The following is a 24081-nucleotide window of genomic DNA, read 5'->3' on the forward strand; positions in this document are numbered from 1 at the left end:
AGCATTTCTATCAACATTGCTACTACAACCTCCCTTGAGGTGATTTACAATTCAGTCTTTCATTTACATCCACTTGCAAGTACTTTCTTTCATTACTTGGTTAATTCCAGAATTGGGGTTTGAACTAAAGAAAAAACCTCAATCCCAACCCATTTTCCTCTCTTTTCTGTGTGTAGGTTGTAGGTGCATAGCTATACTTTCAGATCCAAGCTTCATTTGTAGAGGCGGAAAAACACTTTTTGTTTCGCAGATTTTCCGGAGGACCATGTACATTCCCACCACGGTCCATGCAACTTTTCCTCAAATTCACAGGGCAACTTCATCTTGACATTTTATTCCGATCTCAAGTTATAATCGATTCTTTGTCACTTTTGCACTACATAATTCAATCAATTTCCTTTCCACTTCAAACAAGGAAAAGGGGGATCATCCTAACATTCTGAATTCATTCAAAATTCAATCCATCATATTTGTGTGGAGAGATTGAATCTAGTGAATTATCTCATCCCCTTCTTCCTAATGTAATGGTGAAAAGTTCTTGAAGGATAATCAATAGTGAAACTCTCATCTCTCTTTGAGGGAAAGGGTAGTTTTACTCTTGATCTATCACTCATCATTTTCCCACCATTACATTTTGGTGAACCTGACATCTTTCATACTTTCCTTTGAACATCATTGCATATTTTTCATTTACAAGTTTCAACTTTCTGCAAACTTAGTGGTTAAATCATTCAAAACCCTAATTTTTAAATTTAAAATTGAACTTGTGATCTGTAAAAAATGCTTGTGGTTATCTTAGATCTGAAAAATTCCTTTGTTTATCAAATTCAATTTCCTCTTTGTCTTGTTCAATTTGCAATTAAAATTTACAAAATTAAGAGGTTACTTGTTAAAACCCTAATTTTCCAAAATCATCTTAAACTTGTGCAAAAATTGAATTTCCATTTAATTTTTAGATTTTTGATTGTTCTCAGATTTGTCTTCAATCTTACAATTCAAATTTTTAATTTCCCCCTTTTTCCCAAAATCAAATTTTAAAATTAAGTGGTTAGGCCATCAAACCCTAATTTTTAAAATTAATTCGATGTTGTGTGAATTTGAAATCAATTTCATTTATATTCAGATTTCTAAACATTTTCCAAGGTGTCCCTATCCATTAGGTTTAACCCTTTTCAAAATTGCAATTCAATTCCTCTTTTTTTCTTCAAAACCCTATTAAGGTCCTATTTTCACCTTTGTGCCTTCATTTCGCCCATCTAGAGATCATAAAATTCACCAATTTTTTGGGGTTAGCTTTAAAACTATCGTAATATCCATCCCTGAAAATTTCAAAAAATGTTGGTCAGATCATGTGCATTCTCACCACGGTCCTTGAGTTTTTTCCCAAAATTTTGGGAGACTGTTATGACTGTATTTAATAGCCTTAATCCGGACGATTGACTGATTTTATTGTTTTTTGATCCCTCTAGAATTGGAAATACCTTCAAAATTCAATATTTCAACTTTCAAGATTTTTTTTAAAATTAAGAGGTTAATAATTGTCTACCCTGATTTTAAAAATTCTATTTTAAAATTAAGTGGTATTCCCTTGGCCCTACTTTTAAAATTCCAATTTCATTTCATTTTTGGAAATTGTCTCATCCTCTTCCCCCAACAAAGTTCAAATTGTGTAATCATTATTTTCTTACATTTTGCATTACTCAATTTTGTAAGCTTTGTTCTACAATTCAAAATTCAAAATTTTCCCTCTAGCGCATGAGTTTTACAACTATTAGTCCTACCTATCCTATCCCCATTAGACTAAGTATTATAATTAAGGCTTCCCAAGGTTTAATTACTGAGGAGATGGAGCCTAATTTGGGTGACTTATTTAATGAGGATCATGTCAATTCTTCTCATCCTAATCATGTGCCTATTGATGGATCTCATGATGAAGAAGAAGCTTTAACTTGGGTATCTTTAGATAAACTTTCTACATTGGACAATCAATTTGATAGCTTTTAACAATGGATGTCCCAAGAATACCCTAATAGTGAAGCTCTTCCATTAATTGAAGGTCTTAAGTGCATGCTTCAAAGAGATAAGAATGGAATTGATATATTGCGCGACATTGCCCAAATTGTTGATTCTAATGTCATGCCTATCAAGAGTTGTGTCGAAACCCTAGGTTACTCACAACCTTCAACACAAGTCAATTCCTCTATTTCTTTGACTAATCCTATGGCTAGTATTCCTACTTTCACATCTAACATCATGACTACTTCAACTCAAAATGTGTTTTATCCTAAGGGGAGATTATCCTTGTTAGAGGATGTGTTTTTGGAAGAGAATCATAATTTGTTTTCTGTCTTTGGCAGTGCTGTCAAAGGGGGAGAGAAGCATGTGAAATTTTTTTTTATCTGCTTGATCTTAGGGGGAGTTTGCTAGAGTTATTTTCTTTCTTTGCATTGATTTTTTCACATTCATTTGTTGCCATCAATGCCAAAGGGGGAGATTGTTGGACATTGTTTCTCCTAGGATATGTTGTTGTCATTGATGTTAACATATTCCTGCTCCGGTGATTGCAAATTGGTTTATTGGATTTATGGTTTGGTATATGGAGTATTTCTAGTATCACTATATTCTTCTGTATTGGTTTTGGTGTTCCGGGAAGCTTAATTGATCATAGCATATGATCCGGTTTTGCAGTTTGTTTTTCTGATAAGTACTTTGTAGAGTTTATTATTTCCTCCACTATATTCTGGTGTGATCAGATCTTGAGCTGCGTCTTTGGGAGATTATTTGGGATAGTCTTGTGTGTCTTATTTTTAGATGGTTCATGATTTGGTGCTCCGTAAGTTATCTTTTTGTTGTGACAGTTGCTGCTATTTGAGTGTTCTTGATGTTCCGATGTTGATCGATGAAGATTTGATAAGTGGTGTTGGTGTAGCTTGTTAGTACACATTTTTACAAAATACTTTGTGCTATATAATAGATGCCCCTTTTCTTATCATTCGAGCATTTACTGTGGGCATTTTATATGTAGGAGCATATTGAAGAAAATGGAGTTGTCCAAAGATTAACTTGCATCACCAAGATCCCCAAACCTGCACATATAAAACAATGGAAAAGGCTTTGGAAACTTTCAAGTGTGTTGCGCTAGCAGAGGGAAAGCCTTTATCCCACATTTTTTGTGGGATAAGCTTTTTTTACGTTTAAATCCAAAGCGAACCGTATGATAACTATCAAAAGACAAAAGGCTTTTTGGCATGAAGAAGGTTGAAATCGGTGGACCCCATGCGCGTGCGTATCCCAAGAAAACTAAAGTTTTACAATAGACAAGGGAGGATGGAGGCTAAATATTGAGCAAGTTTGCCTGATTAGACGGTGATCGTGGAGGATCTGATGACCGTCGCTATGTCGCAAGATAAAGATGCATGCTGGTTTAAACCCGCGACTTGGCAACTAAGAACGTGCGAAAAAGTGGAGGCTAAAGATCGAGCAAGTTTGATTGATCGGACAATGACCGCAGAGGATCTAATGGTCGTCACTACGTCGTAAGATAGAGATGGACGACCTATATCACCCACGACATAGCGACTGCCAAGGTGGCAAATGAGGTGTCATCCTGATAGATTTGCAAGCAAATTGGGATGTGCCACGTGCTGGAGCATAGAAGAAGAACCTAGGTCTAGAGGTAGATGAAATGACAGGACAGATCGGGTCCAATGGCAGTCAAGGTGGATCCATAGGCGAACCAAAAGTGACACGTGACAAAAACAGATAAAGAAAAGAGAGAGCCACTCAAACAGGGTTAAAGGCTGAGAAAATGAGGACGATCGAACGATCAGACGAATTGATCCAATGGTGGTCACTATACCGCGATCAGAAGGTGCTCGATGTATATTCACCACGACATGGCGACTGAGTGGTGGGGCCCGTTAAGGAAGCAATTCAAAAAGCCTTATTTCGGGGGTGAGTCCAAGCCATACTGAGGTGGTAGGATAAAGACCCCGTAGCTAATCAAAAGCAGATACGTGGCACGAATGGATGCGCATCAAAGGAAAAACTTAAAGTTAAAAGTATAGCTTAGACTACAAGGAGGAAATACGGCCGAAATACCGATTCCTTAAAATAATAAAAGGGAAGTATTTTGTTTTACTTGTCATATTAAATCTTTTACCTTAGATTATGAAAAAACTATCATTATGGTAAATTATCTTATTAAAATAAATATTTACAAGTGTTTAATACTTTGATTTAGATGAACTATTTTAACAAGTATTTGTATAAATAAATAAAGATTATTGATTCTTCCAAGTAAGACCTAATTGAAGGTGAGATATTTTAATTTTAAAACCAAGGAATTTGATTGGCTTATCTTTGTGTGTAGAAAATAATGAGAAGACAATGAATACTTGTTGTCAAGATGGATAATAGAAGACACATTATTAAAGCATCATTTAGTATTTTTAAAGGGTTCTCATTTGTAATTTTTTATTTTACCAAAGGGTGTGTCCTTTGGAGGGAAACTGTTTGTAACTCCCTTTTGTGTATGAAAGGGTGTGTCCTTTCATATATGCCTTTTGATTCACATACTTATAGGGAGTCATTTTTTATGTAAAAAGGGGTGAAGTCATAAGGACAACATGCTATAGGGATTGAATATCATTTTGTATTAGATAAGTCTATAGGAAGAAGAAGTATCATTTTGTGCAAGCAATATGTAATGAAGTATTTACAAGTGCAGCTTATGTAAGATTAATATACAAGGTTCATTGTCTCTTTTCCAAATATTGTGTATACTTTTGTATTGATGGGCTATCTTTGTCCTCTTGATAAATCTGTTTATAAACTTTCTATGATGTGAATCACCTGCCGTTGCATTAAGTGAAAGATTGAGTGTTTTTGTAACGCATACTGAACCTTCATAGTTGATGAGAAATCGTCTCTTGAGTTGATAAGATATTTTGTCCACAAAGTGTCATATATACTCTTAGATAGAGGAACTGGTCTATTATTGATCTTTTAAGGTTTTGATCTGTATGCATTGAAGGTCCTTGATGGAGAAACATTCTTCCCAAATCCTATATGAACTGATTTATGCAGATTTTATTTAAGTCCTGAAAGCAATCTCATTTTCAATATACATTTACAATCACTTCTTTTCAAAGCATTTAGTTAAAACACATAATAAAGCATAGTTGCAGAACAATAATTTGCTAGTTGTGTAAACTTGCTAAAAGGTTTAAATCCACTATAAATAACCTCTTTTGTTCTTGAGAGGAAGAGGCACACCCACCTAGGTTCAATGGAGCCTAAAGTGTAGAGGGATCTAGTCCTCGACTATCCCTGTTTGTTGGCCAAGGCTGATTGGACTACTTGAGGATTTGGCAAGTCTTTTGGTTTTCCAATTTTTGGTTTTGGGAACCAACAGATTGGCGACTCTACTGGGGAGTTGTCACGCAAAGTTTTTAGAATCTTTGGTAGTTTATTTCAGACTCTACTGGAGGGAGGATCCCAGAAGATCAGTTAAGTTGGTAATATTTTACTCTTAGGAGGTGGCGACTCTATATTAACAACTGTTATTCAGTTGGTGACTCTACTGAAGGAAGAACCCAGGAGCTTATCAGTAATTTTTCCTCCATAGGAGGTGGCGACTCTACCTAATAAGAAGTTTTATTTTTAATTAGTGACTCTAGTAGGGGAAGAGACCCAGAGGGAGATGAAAAAATTCCTTTTTAAAAATGTTTCAAAGAAAACCATTTATTCCAGATGGCATTAGGCCATTGGATCTCAAAAGATTTCAATGTATTCCAGACAAATTGTTCCCTAAGCTTTCACAACTTGTTCCAAAATTCCATGGGGAATATGATGAATCAAAAATTGATCATTTGGATGTATTTTATACATTTGTAAAAGATTATGAGGTTTATGCAGAAGATTATGTGATGAAATTATTTGTCAGGACTTTGAAGGACAATGCAAGAGAAGCTTATGAATCACTCCCTACACATAGCATCTCTGATAGTTCTGATACTTAATGTTAAGTACATATGCCAAGCAAATAAGATGAGAGGGGGGGGGGGGTGAATCATACAAACTTAATCTTCCTTAAAAAAAACAGATTCAACCTCGGTAACATATACTTCAGTAATAAAACCAAAACTGCTAAATATGCAAACTCAAAAGCATATAAACATCATAATCCTCATAACACCAGATTTAACGTGGAAACCCAAATAAGCAAAAACCACTATGGGATTTTGGACCCACTAAGAAATATACTCTTCTAGAGTATGCTCGGTTAAACGAAAATCCTGTTAAAGATTACAAACACATTGCTAGATGTGACCCGGTTAAGGGATTTCCCTCAAATCTATTAGGATCTTCACCTTGTTAGAAGTGACCTTGTTAAAGGATTTCAAACACTCAATCAGAATGTCACCTTGCTAGAGGGTTTTACAAATAATATTGTTAAGTCCACTCGGTTAAGAGATTTTCTGTCACTTTACAAAATAACAGTAATAAAAATCTATCTGCAACTTCACATCTAAAATGCTAAAGTAGATTCTTATTTTCTCAATACAATATAGGACTAATCTTTTCCATCTGCTGGGCTCTATACTCTGTTATTCAAATAGGTCTTCAAGCTTTTGTGCTCGGTAATCACTATGTAGAATCCCTGTGCATACACTTGCCCGCATACATTGTTTATCAACAGTTCCTTATTTATAAACAATTTGCCAACCACTTAATCTCCTTGATCACATTTCCCATGATCAATCATAGCCATCAGATCTTCAAACTTGAATAGGTTCAATGTATCCTTCGATCTGAAAATGTTTTACCTTGCCTTGGAACTTGCATACATTTCTTGGAACTTATGCTAGGGTATTGCGGTTCAATCTAAGTTGTAGATCTTCATGCCAATTTTCCTTTGCCATAGATTCTTTAACAAACTTCATTCACGACATACCAATCATTTAATCATAGCCAGCTCATCAGCTTCCTTCATTAACGAATGCTTTTATTCATTCAATGCATTCTATTATTACTCGGTTGCAACTCAGTAAATACTAAACTTTACTCGGTAGACATACCGCCTTCATTAACCGATAGCGATAACCTTTGGGTTTACTGACTAGGTTCTTTGCTCGGTAACATAGTATAACATTAACCTTACAATCAATAACATATGTATGATATCAAAACAATCTAAACATCATGATCTCATCATTGTCTAACTTGGTAATAGTTGCCCATTGAATAACTTATTTCTCCCCTTACTCATCGAATCATACTTCTCAAGATATGGCAACATCATACTGAATTAGAAAATCAATTTCTTGACATCAATGAAAAAATAATAATATTAAGACAGTAAGCATCCTTAATCAGTTATATCCATAATCATCAACAACCTCCTCAATATCCTTATTGAAATGCCAACAATTTCCCCCTTTGGCATTGATGGCAAAACCAATTGATTTGACCTGATTGATTCGGATTGCTGTGAGATTCTAAAATGCTGAAATGCTCTCCCCCTATTATCAGAATTCTCCCCCATACATTAGTATCCACTCCTTTTCTCCAGTCTTCTCCCCCTTTGACAACAATGCCAAAAAGTAAAGAACTGAAAGATAATTTCTTCCTGTATGAAGTGATTTCCTGCTATTGTGTGTCAACTTAGTCTCGGTCAGAGCATTTATTTCTTCAATTCTTGTTCCCTGTATTGTTTCCCGCACACCTTTAGAAAACATCCTAAAGTGTGTAAATCAACATCAGCTTCTAAAAGATGTTCTGTAGAGTCATTGAATTGATGCTTTCACCGAACTCGGTCAGTGAATGGAAGATAGTGGTAGGACCCCTAACTTACTTCTGAGATACTCAAAAGTGTCCGTTGGCAGTGGCTTGGTGAAGATATCTGCTATTTGTTCCTTTGTCCTAACATACTCCAACACCACTTTCTTCTCTTGAGCTTCTTCTCTAAGATAATGATATTTGATAGAGATGTGCTTTGTCTTAGAGTGCATAACAGGATTCTTTGAAATGTTAATGGCACTAGTATTGTCATAGAATATAGTTACTGGCTTGGTAACTTTCTCATTTATACCTTCCAGCAGTTGTTTGATCCATGCTATGTTGGTACAATTCAATGCTGCAACAATGTATTCAGCTTCTGCTGTTGACTGTGAAACACATCCTTGTTTCTTGCTATGCCAACTCACTAGTCTTACTCTTAAAAAGAAAGCTCCTCCACTTGTGCTTTTCCTGTCATCAATGTTGCCTGCCCAATTAGCATCAGTATAAACTTTTAAATCAAAGTCATTTCCTTTCTGATATACTAAGCCATAATCCTCAGTGCCTTTCAAGTATCTGAAAATTCTCTTGATTGCTGTCATGTGTGTTTCCTAGGATTTGCAGAGAATCTTGCAACTATACCTACTGCATGCGCTATGTCTGGCCTATTGTGAACAACATATTGCAACTTTCCAATCATGGATCGGTAAAGTGTCTCATCAATAGATGCAGATTCATCATTCTTTCATAGTTTACAGTTGGTAGTCATAGGAGTACTTACTGGTTTTGAATCCTCCGTTCCAAATTTCTTCAAGATTTCCTTTATGTACTTGGATTGAGTAATGAAAATCTCATCTTTGATTTGTAGTATCTGTAAACCTATAAAATACTTTATCTCACTGATTAATGACATCTCAAATTCTTTGCTCATTTCATTTCCAAAGTTCTTGCATAAAGAGTCATTTCCACAAAATATAATATCATCAACAAATATGGCTGAGATCAGTATTCCATTTTCATCATTCTTCATGTACATGTTATTATTTTCACTTGTTCTTATAAAACCAATCTTGATTAGATAAGAGTGCAATCTTTCATACCATGCTCTAGGTGCTTGTTTCAAACCATATAAAGCTTTGTTCAATTTGCATACCTTATCTTTATTCTTGTCTTCAACAAATCCTTTAGGTTGTTCAATAAAAACTTCTTCTAATATATCATTCAGAAATGCAGATTTGACATCCATTTGATATACCTTGAAATTCTTGTAAGCAACATATGCCAACAATGTTCTTACTCCTTCAAGTCTTGCCACAGGTGCAAAAGTCTCACCATAATCAATTCCTTCTTCTTGAGCATAACCTTTGCAAACTAGTCTTGCTTTATTTCGAATGACCTCACCTTTTTCATTCAGCTTGTTTATGAAAATCCACTTTGTACCGATTACATTTTTTGTCCTTCGATCTTGGGACCAGTGTCCATGTGTCATTCTTCTTGATTTGATCAATCTCTTCTGTCATAGCATTTATCCAATCTTCACTGTTAAATGCCTCTTTCACTATTCTTGGTTCAAATTCAGATATCAGACATGTGTTCTGTCTCAGTTTGTTCCTTGTCATCACCGGATCATCCTTATCTCCTATAATCTGACTTGATGCATGATGTCTTCTGACATACGTGGCTAATATAGGCTCGGTAGGCTCTGTATGATCTTCTTCATCACTCGGTAACTGAATATTTTCTTCATTTCCTTCTGTAGTTTTCTCGGTAGGACTTGTCAGTTGAACATAGACAAATTCATCATAATCTTTTGGTTCTTTGGAATTTCCTTCATCATTTCTTTCTACAAATTCATCAATTTTCACATTTGCACTTTCTACTATTTTTTTAGATGATTTGATCAGACATTTAAATGCTTTACTTTTAGAAGAATAACCAAGAAATGTTCCTTCTTCACTTTTCTGATCAAACTTGCCATTTCTATCATCTTTGTGTACATAACATCTACTTCCAAATATTTTGAAATAACTTTCATTAGGTTTCTTGTCATACCAGATTTCATATGGTGTCTTCAAAGTTCCTTTTTTTAGTTGTACTCGGTTCAGGGTGTAAACTGCTGTGCTTATTGCTTCTCTCCAAAATGTTTGTGGCACTTTTTTTTCAATCATCAGGGTTCTAGCACAATCCACAATAGATCTATTTCTTCTCTCAGTAATTCCATTTTGTTGTGGAGTTCTTGGTGCAGAGACTTGTCTTTTTATACCATGATCATTGCAAAATAAGTTGAACTCATCAGATGTGAACTCTCCTCCTCTATCTGATCTAAGACATTTCAGTTGTCTTCCTGTTTTATTTTCAACTCTTGCCTTGTACCATTTAAACATTTGAAAAGCTTCTGATTTTTCTTTTAAAAACATTACTGACATTATCCTTGAGTAATCATCCACAAATAATATGAAATATTTATCACCATAATAACTCTGCACTTTCATAGGACCACAAAGATCAGTGTGCACAAGATCTAAAATTCCCTTCGAAGTGTAGGACTTACTTGTAAAGCTTGATCTTGTCATTTTACCCATTTGGCATCCTTAGCACATAGCATTCTCAGGTTTTTCAAGACTCGGTAGACCTCTTACTTGGTGCTTCTTACTTATTTTGATCAGATTATCAAAATTTACATGACAAAACCTTTTATGCCATAGCCAGGTATCATCTATCTTTTCATATAGACATTTATTCTGAGTTGAGTCAAGGTGAAATGTGTTACCTTTTGTTTGTGTCCCAGTAGTAGCTAACTTTCCATTCTTGTCATGAACTTTGACAATTCCTTTCTGAAATTCTATTCGGTATCTTGTGTTGTTTAGCTGTGCTACACTCAACAAATTGTATTTCAAACCTTCAACCCAATAAACATCATTGCATCTTGCATTGTCAAGAAGTGTTATGGATCCTTTACCTTTTACCGGACATGGTGCATCATTACCAAATCTTACATTGCCTCCATCATAGTCTTCTAACCTAACAAACTTGTGATTATCACCTGTCATGTGATGTGAGCATCCACTATCTATGATCTAAGAATCATTAGTATTTATGTGAGATATTAGGGCTTTTTCTTCATACCTTTCTTCATCTGATCCATCTTTGATAGCCACATAAACTACTTTCTCTATATTAGTTTCATCTGATTTATCATCATTGGATTCCTCATTGGCTATTAAGCATGACTTTCTATCTCTTCTTCTGAAGTCTCGGTGTCCTCTGTAATGATTATCTTACTGTCTATCATCTCGGTAATCTCTCTTTTCAGTAGAATCTTTATCAGGATAGTTAGAAGCCATATGTCCTATCTTATCACAATTGAAACATTTCAAAGGTAGTTTTCCTTTATACTTACCTTTGCCTCTCAGTAACCTTCTGGCTAAAAGTGCTTCAAACTCTTCTTGCTTTCTGATTTCCTCATATAGTTTATGTACTTCCTCCATGTTCTTGCAAAATCTTTCACTTGCTCCATTGTGATCCCCTTTAGTGTACTTACTCATTCTATCATTGTAATCATCAGATTCACCAATATGAAAAGAACTAAATGCAGATTCAACTTTATTTACCGATGACCCACTGTTATCAAAGTTACTTAACTCAAATGCATGTAGCTTACCAATAGTAGCATCTAAAGAAACTGGCATATTGGGTACATACCTCAATTCATTGATTGTAGAGACTCGGATTGGATAAGCCGGTAGAAGGGTTCTTAACAACTTACTTGTTATATCCTTTTCTTCAATAGTTCCACCTGCTCCTTTGATTTGATTGACAATCTCCTTTAGTCTTGTACTGTACTGGGTTATGTTCTCACCTTCATTCACCCTCATACATTCAAGTTGTCCTCTTAGACTATCCACTTTTGCTCTTTGAACATGTTCATCTCCACCATACAAAGATATGAGCTTGTCCCACGTTGGCTTTGCATCATTGCAGCCTTCTAGATCATTAAACTCAGAATCGGTCAATGTAGATGTTATTTCAATCATTGCTTGAATATGTTCTTGCTTTGCCTTTATCTCTTCCATTATCAATGGATAGGTGCTTGGTGTGATGAAATCATTCTCTAGATAATATACAACATATTCTCCAACTCCTGATAGGTGCAACTTCATCCTTTTTTGCCATGTAGAGAAACTTGACTTGATCAGCTTCGGTGCATCCCTCTTATACATCTTTGGATCTTTTCCTCAAGTACCTTTAAACTTTTTCTTCTAGAGTCCAAGGCTATGATACCAATTGATAGTTCTGATACTTAATGTTAAGTACAGATGCCAAGCAAATAAGATGAGAGGGGGAGGGGGGTGAATCATACAAACTTAATCTTCCATAAAAACAACAGATTCAACCTCGGTAACATATACTTCAGTAATAAAACCAAAACTGCTAAACATGCAAACTCAAAAGCATATAAACATCATAATCCTCATAACACCAGATTTAACGTGGAAACCCAAATAGGGAAAACCCACTGTGGGATTTCGGACCCACTAAGAAATATACTTTTCTAAAGTATGCTCGGTTAAAAGCAAATCCTATTAAAGATTACAAACACATTGCTAGATGTGACCCGGTTAAGGGATTTCCCTCAGATCTGTTAGGATCTTCACATTGTTAGAAGTGACCTTGTTAAAGGATTTCAAATACTCAATCAGAATGTCACCTTGCTAGAGGGTTTTACAAATAATACTGTTAAGTCCACTCGGTTAAGAGATTTTCTGTCACTTTACAAAATAATAGTAATAAAAATCTATTTGCAACTTCACATGTAAAATGCTAAAGAAGATTCTTATTTGCTCAATACAATATAGGACTAATCTTTTCCATCTACTGGGCTCTATACTCTATTATTCAAATAGGTCTTCAAGCTTCTGTGCTCGGTAATCACTATGTAGCATCCCTGTGCATACACTTGCCCGCATACATTGTTTTTCAACAGTTCCTTATTTATAAACAATTCACCAACCACTTAATCTCCTTGATCACATTTCCCATGATCAATCATAGCCATCAGATCTTCAAACTTGACCAGGTTCAATGTATCCTTCGACCTGAAAACATTTTACCCCGCCTTGGAACTTGCATATATTTCTTGGAACTTGTGCTAGGGTATTGCGGTTCAATCTAAGCTATAGATCTTCATGCCGATTTTCCTTTGCCATAGATTCTTTAACAAACTTCATTCATGACATACCAATCATTTAGTCATAGCCAGCTCATCAGCTTCCTTCATTAAATAATGCTTTTATTCATTCAATGCATTCTGTTATTACTCAGTTGCAACTCGGTAAATACTAAACTTCACTCGGTAGACATACCGCCTTCATTAACCGATAGTGATAACCTTAGGGTTTATCGACTAGGTTCTTTAGGGTTTACCGACTAAGTTCTTTGGTCGGTAACATAGTATAGTATTAACCTTACAATCAATAACATATGTACGATATCAAAACAATCTAAACATCATGATCTCATAATTGTCTAACTTGATAATAGTTGCCCATTGAATAACTTATTTCTCCCCTTATTCATCATATTCTTTCTGTTTCTTTTACCGACATCTTTATACTCATCAAATCATAATTCTCAAGATATGGCAACATCATACTGAATTAGAAAATCAATTTCTTGACATCAATGACAAAATAATAATATTAAGACAGTAAACATCCTTAATCAATTATATCCATAATCATCAACAACCTTCTCAATATCCTTATTGAAATGCCAACAATCTCTCCTTGTCTATTATAATGCCAAATGCCAACAATCTCATCATGGAGGGAGTTGGAGCAATGGTTCTTGGATGTGTTTTATGATGCAGGTGAAGAGGGAAGTATGAGCTATGAGCCAGAGGAGGACCAACAATACATAATCGAAACAAAAGTCTGTATGTCTCCTTTGGATGAATTTCTTGATATATAAAAACAGGAAGATGAATCTACAACACAATTATTTATGAGGATGTTCAATATATACACAAAACTACCTTCAAACATCAAGCCCCCATTTTCAAGAAAAATGCATGAGTTGGGGATTTATCATGATCCTCAGGTAAGGCTTCTACTTGAGATTTCATATGAAAACATGTTATAGGAAGAATATGATGATAAAGAAGAAATTATGTATTTAAGAAGGGAAGAATCCATATGTGTAGGTACATGCATAAAAAATAAAGAGGAAACATTCCCCAGTTTAGAAGAAATTTTGTATTTGTTAGATAAAGAATATGAAAGATATGTTCAGAATAATGATCCAAAATCTTTTCAGAATAAAAAGACTAATGGATTAGGGCACATTCAGGGTCTATTTAATGAAGAAAATGATGATTCCCAAGAAGATAATACATCAGGGAATACTTACAAAGTGAGGAGTGTAATAGGAAACGTCATGAAACTCCACATGAATGTGAGGAAATGATTTTTTGTGAATCATTTTTTAGTCCCTCCTATGAAATTATTGACTATCCAGGAAGTGAAGGAAAAATGGATTTACATTCAATATACAGACATGAAGAAACTTCAGCAGATAACATTTATGAAGATATTGTTCCTGAAAATAAAACATGTGATGGACTCCAGGAGGATAAAACATTTGAAGAGGATGTGATAATAACCGATTTCCTAAATGCTTTTACTGTGTTGGATAATAATCTTCATGAAAAATTTTATGTACAGGAAGGCACTTCAGCGAATGAAGACATTATTCAAGAGAATGATGACTCTCAAGAAAATTCCCATGAAGGTATACCGAATTTTTTTGTGTTTTCAGGTCCATTATTTGAAAAGGATATGGGAGAAGATATATCCTGAAGTAATGTTTCAGAGACTATGAGAGAAAAGGAAATAATAAATGAGAAGGCAGATGTTATACCTCAACACAACATTGTCAAAAAAGATATGTATCTGAAGTCTCTTTGTGAGAAGGGTAAAATATTTCCAAAGCACAAGGAAATAGAAAATATGTTTGAAGGTGATATTTATTCAGGTTCTTATTTTCATAATATCATATGTGATAAAGATTCCTACGTATGCCCTAATTTACCAATTAAGAAAAATGAAATATCTTTCCAAAGTAAGGAGGTGGTAAAAATGAACAATATGGGACATAATCTCAAAGGGATAAATAGTTTGAATTATTGCAACATGGGTTGTGTTAAGTCCAATGCGGATATTGCATTGGGAGGCCCAAATATTTTTCAAGAAGGAACAAGTAGACTAAATTTTGTTTTCCCTCCAAAGAATGTTACATACTCAAAATGTGTTATAAAATGAAAGGAGTATTCAGATTTCTAACATTGAGAGTTTTTATGAAAGTTACATTAGTGTCCAATCCACATATGATAGTAAAAGTGATTGGAAATATTTTTTCAAGGAAGTGAGGCATGGTGAAATATTGGGGTTTTCAAATAAACATTGGATAAATGTTTTTAGGATTACATATCTAGAAACCAAATGTGATAAAGGATACAAGTATAGTGATTTGATGATGATGATGGGGTGCAACTATAGAAAAGTGGAGAAAATGAGTACATCAATTCATATGGTTAGTAAAGAGGATGATCATACAATCAGAAGGTGCATATTGCTGCATGATGGGAATCAGGTTTTTGACAGAGGAAAGAAATGATGTTTGTTTTCAAGGGCCTGGGGACACCAAATTAAAACTTAGACACAAATCTACAAAAAGGAGGATAAAATGCATAAATCTTGAAGAATACTAATGGTGAAATGCAAGAGTTTTCAATCCATACTCAGCATCTCAAGCATTTCTTGTTTTAAGTATCAGGGAGTATTTCTTGTACCTTAGTAGCATAGGTTCCTGTTCCTTTTCCTATTTTTGTTTTATATGTATTATGGTCTACTTTCCAGAGATAACTAGGATCTTGCTATGTCCTTAAAGAGAACATACATCCCCGGAAAGAGCCACTGTTAGCACATATATTTATAAAATACTTTGTGCTATATAATAGATGCCCCTTTTCTTTTCATTCGAGCATTTACTACAGGTGTTTTATATGTAGGAGCATACTGAAGAAAATGGAGTTGTCCAAAGATTAACTGGCGTGGCCAAGCCCCCAAACCTGCGCATATAAAATAGTGGAAAAGGCTTTGGAAACTTTCAAGTGTGCTACGCTAGCAAAGGGAAAGCCTTTATCCCACATTGTTTGTGGGATAAGCTTGTTTTACATTTAAATCCAAAGTGGCCCGTATGATAACTGTCGAAAGATAAAAGGCTTTTTGGCATGAAGAAGGCTGAAGCAGGTGGACCCCATGTGTGCGTGTATCCTGAGGAAACCAAAGTTTTACAACAGACTAGCGAGGATGGAGGCTAAAGCTCGAGCAAGTTTGACCGATCAGATGGTGATCGTGGAGGATCTGACAATGCTATGTTGCAGGATAAAGATGCACGTTGGTTTATACCCGCGACTTGGCGACTAAGCATGTGCGGAAAATTGGAGGCTAAAGATCGAGAAAGTTTGATTGATCGGATGATGATTGTAGAGGATTTGATGACCATTGCTATGTCACAAGATAGAGATGTACGACCTATATCACCCGCGACATAGTGATTTCCAAGGTGGTAGATGAGATGTCATCCTGGTAGATTTGCAAGCGAATCAGGATGTACCACGTGGTGGAGCACAGAAGAAGAACCCAGGTCCAGAGGTAGATGAAATGGCAAGTTATATCGGGTCCAGTGGTAGTCCAAGTGGATCTGCAGGCGAACCAAAAAGTGACACGCGACACAGACAAACAAAGAAAAGAAAGAGCATCTCAGATAGGGTTAAAGGCCGAGCAGACGAGGATGATCGGATGGTCAGATGAATTGATCCAATGGTGGTCGCTATACCATGATTGGAAGGTGCTCGATGTATATTCGTCGCGACATGGCGACTGAGTGGTGGGGCCCGTTAAGGAAGCAATTCAAAAAGCCTCATTTCAGGGGCAAGTCCAAGCCCTATTGAGGTGGCAGGATAAAGACCCCAGAGCCAATCAAAAGCAGATACGTGGCACGAATGGATGCACAACAAAGGAAAAAATTAAAGTTAAAAGTATATCTCAGACTACAAGGAGGAAATACGGCCGAAATAAGAATTGCTTAAAATAATAAAAGGGAAGTATTTTGTTTTGCTTGTCATATTAAATATTTTACCTTAGATTATGAAAAACCTATCATTATGGTAAATTATCTTATTAAAATAAATATTTACAAGTGTTTAAGACTTTGATTTAGATGAATTATTTTAACTATTGTGCCTATGAAGTGTATACCTGTTCCTGCAACACAAAACACTCAATAGATCATTACAAGCATGGTTAATGAATTTAAAGCAAAGAAAGATAAAACCATAGCTAAGCGATCTATCGCCTCCTAGTAAATGCGAGTATGAATTTTTCTCTTAGATCTGGTCATGCAAATTCCAGTGACTTGACTACACTTAAATGGAGGATTTAAATGATAAAAGATGATGCATTTAAGCTAGAAATGATGAGATTAAGGTACATGATAAGCAAATTGAGCTACAAAATAAACTAGATTTAAGCTAAAATTGAACATGATGACAATGCTAAAATGATAAACTAAGATTGCATATGCCTATAGTAACAATGCTTGAATGCAAAGGAGATGGGATCATTATTGCTCCAAAATGGGGTCTATTTATAGGATTTCCAAGGCCAGGGGTGAGGTGGTAGGAATCAACGGTCAAGATTAAGTCTGAAGATATCAATGGTAAAATTGGAGGAGGTTGGCAAGGAGGTTGGATGAAAGGGGACAATGTCATCTTCATGGTGACAAGTGTCAAGAGGCTTCTAGAAGAGGTTGGATGAAAAGGAACACTTAGTGACAAGTGTGACAAAGCTTTTCTCATGAGAGGGAAAAGTGTTCAAGGAAAGGGGACATGGTGGTTAGGATGTGCAAGCTAGGCATGTTAATTAAACCCGGGGTTAGATGGAATGAGTTAGGTTTAGGAATGGTTAGGTTAGGTGGTTAGAAGTTAGGAGAATTTGAATTTGAATTTCAAAATTCAAATAATAAAAAAAAGGCTAATTAATCTCAACAACTCATAAATTGATTTGTTTTAATTAATTAGGGGATTTAGAAGAAATGAATTTGATGGAGGGAATTAATTAATTTGAATTAATTAATCAAAGGGGATTATTGAAATTGAACTTATTAAATAAATCTTTAGATTTATTAATAAGTAGATGAAAGGGGGAATTTAATCAAATTGCTTAGTGAATTCAATTAAATTAGGAAGGGGGATTAATTAAATAATTTCTTATTTAATTAATTATCTTTAGACCATTTTTAGGTGTATACATTTTGCCCCTCTTTGAAGCGAGGTGTGATGATGCGTTGATTCAAAGAATAATCTCATTTTGATGATGATATTGGTTCTATAGGATTCCCCAACTCTTGATTAGTAAATTGCAATACGATGATGCCCCCTCGGGAGATAAATTGAGATAATTGATCTTTGGAGTTTTTTTTTTTTTTTTGAATTTTTGTGAAATTGATATCCCGATTAGAAATGATTTGATTTGTGCAACTGTGATTGATGAAAATGCAAGTTCTTTGATCACAGTAATTGATAGAGTTTGATAAATTTTGATAGGTTCGATTAGTTTGATAAGATCTAGATTTAGTCTGGTTTCAGGAAAGATACCTCTTGTGTAAGACAAAGATTATCAGAAGCGTCCGGTTTCAGGAACGATATATCCTGTATAAGACTTGATCAAAAGTGTCTGGTTTCAGGTAAGATACATCCTGTATAAGACATGATAAAATAGATCCGATGCGATCAATTGATGAGGTTGATTTGGATAAAGAACTTGGTGGTTTGTTGATATCAAGTTGCAGAAAGATTTAGATATGCTGATGTTGGTTTTGGTGAGAGGGTAGCATAAGATTTTTGCTGGGTCGACAATATCTGGAGAGATATGAGTCATCATTCTGATCGCGTATACGCTTGTGATGATACCTCTATGATTCTTGTGATATATTTAACCTTGGATAAAAGGAGCTTGCGAGATCCCATGCAAGAATGAAATGCAAGCTAAATGCAAAGCTATGAGTGAACCAGTCACTGGATTATTGCGTTTTTGTCATCATTGAGCTTTTTAAACGTGAGAAGTGAGTGCAAACATTGATAGTATAATTAAACCATGATGACCTCAGCACTACTTTCCTGGGTTTTGATATGGCAAGTTAGCAGAAGCATCGAGGTATAATTGAACCGAGATGACCTAAGTGTTGCTTGCGTAAAACATGCAGTATTAATCATTTCAATACGCAAATAGGAAATGTCTTCGATGATACTCCAATGATCATGTCTTGAGACAAATTTGCACATATTAATGATCAATGTTTAGACAGTTGACAAGAAAAATATCATGTTCCTTCCTTGTTCCTGTAGTTTGAGACATCCTAGAGTCACTCAAAAATCATGATAGCAAAAATCAATATATAGAAAAGTTGAACAATCATGTTAAAATCATTATCCAAGAGATATCATCCATGCGTTTAGACTGACTTTGTGATAGTTTGATGGTTGATAATTTGATCTCGTGTTCAATGTTGGATATGTCTCAGTTTTCGCTTGATAAGAGTTGTCTAACCATTTGTTCTACCTGTTTGATTAAGCTCAAAATGATCAAGAAATTTGCCCCCAGCTAAGTACAGGATTTTGCCCCAAGCCTAGAAACAAATTCGTTATGATATACCCAATGATCCAAACCATGGTGAGAGAGTAGCTGCGATACTTGCGTATGTACAAAAGCTTTATGATGCATATGACCAACGCTGATGGAAAATGAATGCAACAAGGAAGGATGCATGAACTAATAGATGGAAGAGATAGCTGGCAGATAGCGCTTGTTTGCCAGGTTTTCACCATCTGTTTTTATTGCACTTTTTCTCTTTTTTTTTTTTGATTTTCTACTTTTTCACTGTTCTTTTTGTTGTTTCTTTTTTCACTGTTTTTTGATTTTTTCTGCTTTTTTAGACATAGAACTTCTTTAGATGCATGCTATTGATGGGTTCCTCAAGTTGATCTCCATCATGTGTGGATAACTGATATGTTCCTGATCCAAATACTATTGTGATCACAAATGGACCTAACCAATTTGGTTCAAATTTTCGTTTCTTTTCTCGATCTACCTGATTGCGAGGATTTTCCTTTAGTACTAGTTCTCCTACTTGAAAGATTCATGGTTTGACGCTGTGATTATAGCTCTGACACATTCTTTGCTGATATAGCTTAAAATGATCAAAGGCATTTTGTCTTTGTTCATGGATCAGTTCTAACTCTTGTAATCTAGATACTTGTTGTTCTTCATCTAGGATAGACCTTTTAATGATACTCATAGAGAAGGTATCTCTACTTCTATTGTCAATATTGCTTCTGATCCATAAACAAGAGAGAAAGGTGTGGCACCTATTGGTGTGTGGATACTAGTACGGTAGGCCCATAGAGTAGGGTTCAATTGAATATGCCAATCTTTGCCAGCATCATTAACTGTCTTTTTGAGGATTTTCAAAATAGTTTTGTTTGATGCTTCTTCTTGCCCATTCCCTTGCGAATAATAGGGTGTGGAGAATCTGTGTTGGATCTTGAATTTATCACATAGCTCTTGTACATCTTGATTCTTGAATGGTCACCCATTATTAGTGATAATGGTCATTGGTATTTCGTATGGACATATGATGTAGTTCAAGATAAATGCAAGAATTTGTTTTCTTGTGATATTTATGAGAGGTACTGCCTCAATCCATTTTGTGAAATATTCCATAAATACAAGGATGAATTTGTGACCATTAGATGATGAAGAAGGATTTATTTTTCCTACTAGATCAAGACCCCATTGGTAGAAAGGCCAAGATGTTGCCAAAGCATGAAGTTCTTGTGCTGGTGCATGAATCAAATTCCCATGGATCTAACATTGTTTGCATGTTCTAGCTATCTAAAAAGAATCTCATTCCATTGTCGGCCAATAATAGCCCAAGCATATGAGTTTTTTTGAAAGGGTAAGACCACTTTAATGAGTGCCACAAATACCGTTATGGACTTCGTGTAAGGCCTTCTCAGATTCTTCTTGTTCGAGACATCTTAAAAGAGTACAGTCTAGACCTCGTTTAAATAGGGTATCTGCGACAAGATTATAATGGGAGGATTGCTGAATAAAGTTTCTCTTTTGATTTTTTGATAAGTCAGGAGGTAAGATATTATCTTTTAGGTATGTGTAAGTTTGGCCATAGTAGGAGGAATCATGCCCCACAAGGTGACAAATAGTTTGGGAATCAGGACAATTATAGGCAAGGTAAAACAACTCTTCCACCAGGAATTCATAAGGGTGTTGATTTTTTTATGTCTGAAGGAGAGAAGCAAGTGTAGCCATGGCGTCTACTTCTTTGTTGTCATTTCTTGGAATTTGCTAGAAAGTTATTTCTACAAAGTATTTCTTGATATCATCAACCATCTTTTTATAAGGCATCAATTTTTCATCTTTTGTTTAATAGTCTCCAAAGACTTGAAATTGTGTAATGTTCCATTCTGTAGCCATTTTGATACCTGTTACCAAAGCTTCATACTCTATTATGTTGTTGGTGCATGGAAAGCTTAATTTGTATGCTTTTGGGATTGTATGACCTTGTGGTGTGATGAATAGAATACCTGCTCTTGATCCATGTTGTGTATATGAACCATCAAAGTATAATTGCCATGTTTTTGTTGTGACTGTTAGGATATCAGCATCGGGAAACTCAATGTGTAAAGGATGATCATCTTGAAGGAGTGCCTCTGCTAGTTGGTCCGCAATAACTTGTCCTTTGATAGCTTTTCTGTCAACATACTCAATATCAAACTCACTCAGAATCATGATCCATTTTTCTAGTCGTCCTGTTAATGTTGCTTTGCTAAGTAAATATTTCAGAGGATCAATTTTAGCTATCAACTTGATGTAGTGAGATAGTAAATAGTGTCATAATTTTTGAGAAGCAAAAACTACTGCCAAGCATGCTTTTTCTGTTGGTGAATAGTTGATCTTGTATCCTACTAGTGTTTTGCTGATGTAGTAGATAACTTGTTCTTTTCCTTCATTATCTTGTTGTGCAATCAAAAATCCTAATGATGCTTAAGTGGTTGATACATAAAGTAATAGCGGCTTCCCTAGAATTGGTGACATTACTACAGGTGGTTGCATGAGATATACCTTGATCTTGTTGAGTGCATCCTCACATTAGTGGTCCCACTTGAAATGAACATTTCTGTGCAATAGATGAGTAAATGGTTGAAATTTATTTGCTAGTTGAGAAACAAATCTTCTGATTGACTCGAGTCTTCCTTGGAGTGATCTTAGTTGACTGATATTCTTGGGAGATACCATTTCCATGATCCACTTTAGCTGGATCCACTTTGATACCTCTAGCTGAAAAATGTATCCCAATAACTTTCTTGAAGTAATGCCAAAGGCACATTTCTTAAGATATAGCCTTAGCTTGTATTTTTCTAACCAATCAAAGATGTTTTCTAGTATCTCTATATGTTCTTCTCTGTTATATGATCTAGCCCATATGTCATCCACATAGTCTTCCATGAATGTATGCATCATGTCATGAAATATAGTTGTCATATCTCTTTGATATGTAGCACCTGCATTCTTTAACCCAAAACACATGACGTTCTAGCAGAAGGTACCCCATGGGCATGTGAAAGCTATCTTTTCTTGATCTTTGGATGCTATTTTGATCTGATTGTATCAGGAGAAACCATCCATTAAAGAAAACATGGAGTGTCCAACAGTTAAATCTACAATGATGTCGATGTTAGGCAAAGGAAAGTCATCCTTTGGACATGCGTTATTAAGATCTCTGAAGTCTGTGCATATTCTGATGCTTTTACTTGGTTTTGAAACAAGAACGATGTTGGATACCCATTGAGGATAAGCTATAAGTCTGATGAATCCTACATCCAATAATTTCTTTAGTTCTGCTTTGACTAGGAGAGCGATATTCAGATGCATTTTCCTTAACTTCTGTTTGACTGGTTTGGCTCCTGGACTAACATTCAAGTGATGCATAATAAGATCTAGATCTAACCTTGGCATGTCTGCATATGACCAGAAAAAATTGATTTGCCATGGTTTGAAGAATTCCACATATTGTTGCATTTCTTTTTTTGATAGAGAAGTCGCTGGATGAAGAATATTTGGTTGCTCTATTGTGCCAATGTTAACTGCCTCTGTTGGTTCAATCAAAATGGACGACCTTTCTTGATAGTGCTAAGATAAAGTGCCAAATCTCCCATCTTCCAGTGCCTCATGGAGCTTTTCACCGTTAGATGCTTCCTTTCTTTTTACTTTTTCTCGATCTAATGTTGCTAATAAATGGTTTTTCAACATTAGACTTGATATTCTTTTCTTTATTTTCACTTTTGTGACTAGGAGATTTGGCACCCACTTGACTAGAAGATGTGTTGCTGAAATTCCTGGTGGGAGTTGTTATGGGTTCGATTGCATTAAAATATACAGAGATGGCATGGTCATTTGGAAAGGTATCAATGGCAGTATGTCCTTCATTTTCCCAATCAATAAGCTCCGAGTGGATTAGAGGTAGGGGATCTTCATGTTGGGATGTTTCGACGGTTTCAAGGGTCATGATGGATGTATCAAAGTTTTCAATATGTATGTCGATGTCTAGAATGGTACTCTCATCAGAATGACCTCGTGTAAGAAACTCCAAATCGTCCTTGGTTAAGTCCAAGTCAGCCAAATGTGATTCTAATTTAGGTGAACTAGTTCCTGACATTTGTTCTGCATACGTGTGAACTACATCGACTCCTACATCTCCTTCAAAGAAATTTTCTTCACCTGATTCTTCAGAGTGATAGGAATCCCATTCCCATTCATTAGAATCTGTATCACTTGCATCTTGCAATGTACAGATTTGGTCATATAGCATTTATTCTTCTTTTCTGGCTATATCTTTTCTTCTTTTATATTCAACTTCGTCAGGACTGAGATTAAGTTCTGTCAGCTTTTCTATGAGTTCTCCTAGACTTATATTAGCTTCTTACTTGTTTTGATTGAGATTTAATGTTGCTTGAGAGATGCTTTTAGTTTATTTCTCTTGTTGATTTGAAGCTTGTTTCTTTTCTCATTTCTTGTTTGCTTGTGTTTGTTGCTTAGCTGATGTTTCTTGTTTTTCAATTGCCAGTTGCTCTTGTCCGTTTTCATATTTCTCTTGTTGTTG

Source organism: Cryptomeria japonica, chromosome 8 (assembly GCF_030272615.1).
Source record: "Cryptomeria japonica chromosome 8, Sugi_1.0, whole genome shotgun sequence".
Lineage (NCBI taxonomy): Eukaryota > Viridiplantae > Streptophyta > Pinopsida > Cupressales > Cupressaceae > Cryptomeria > Cryptomeria japonica.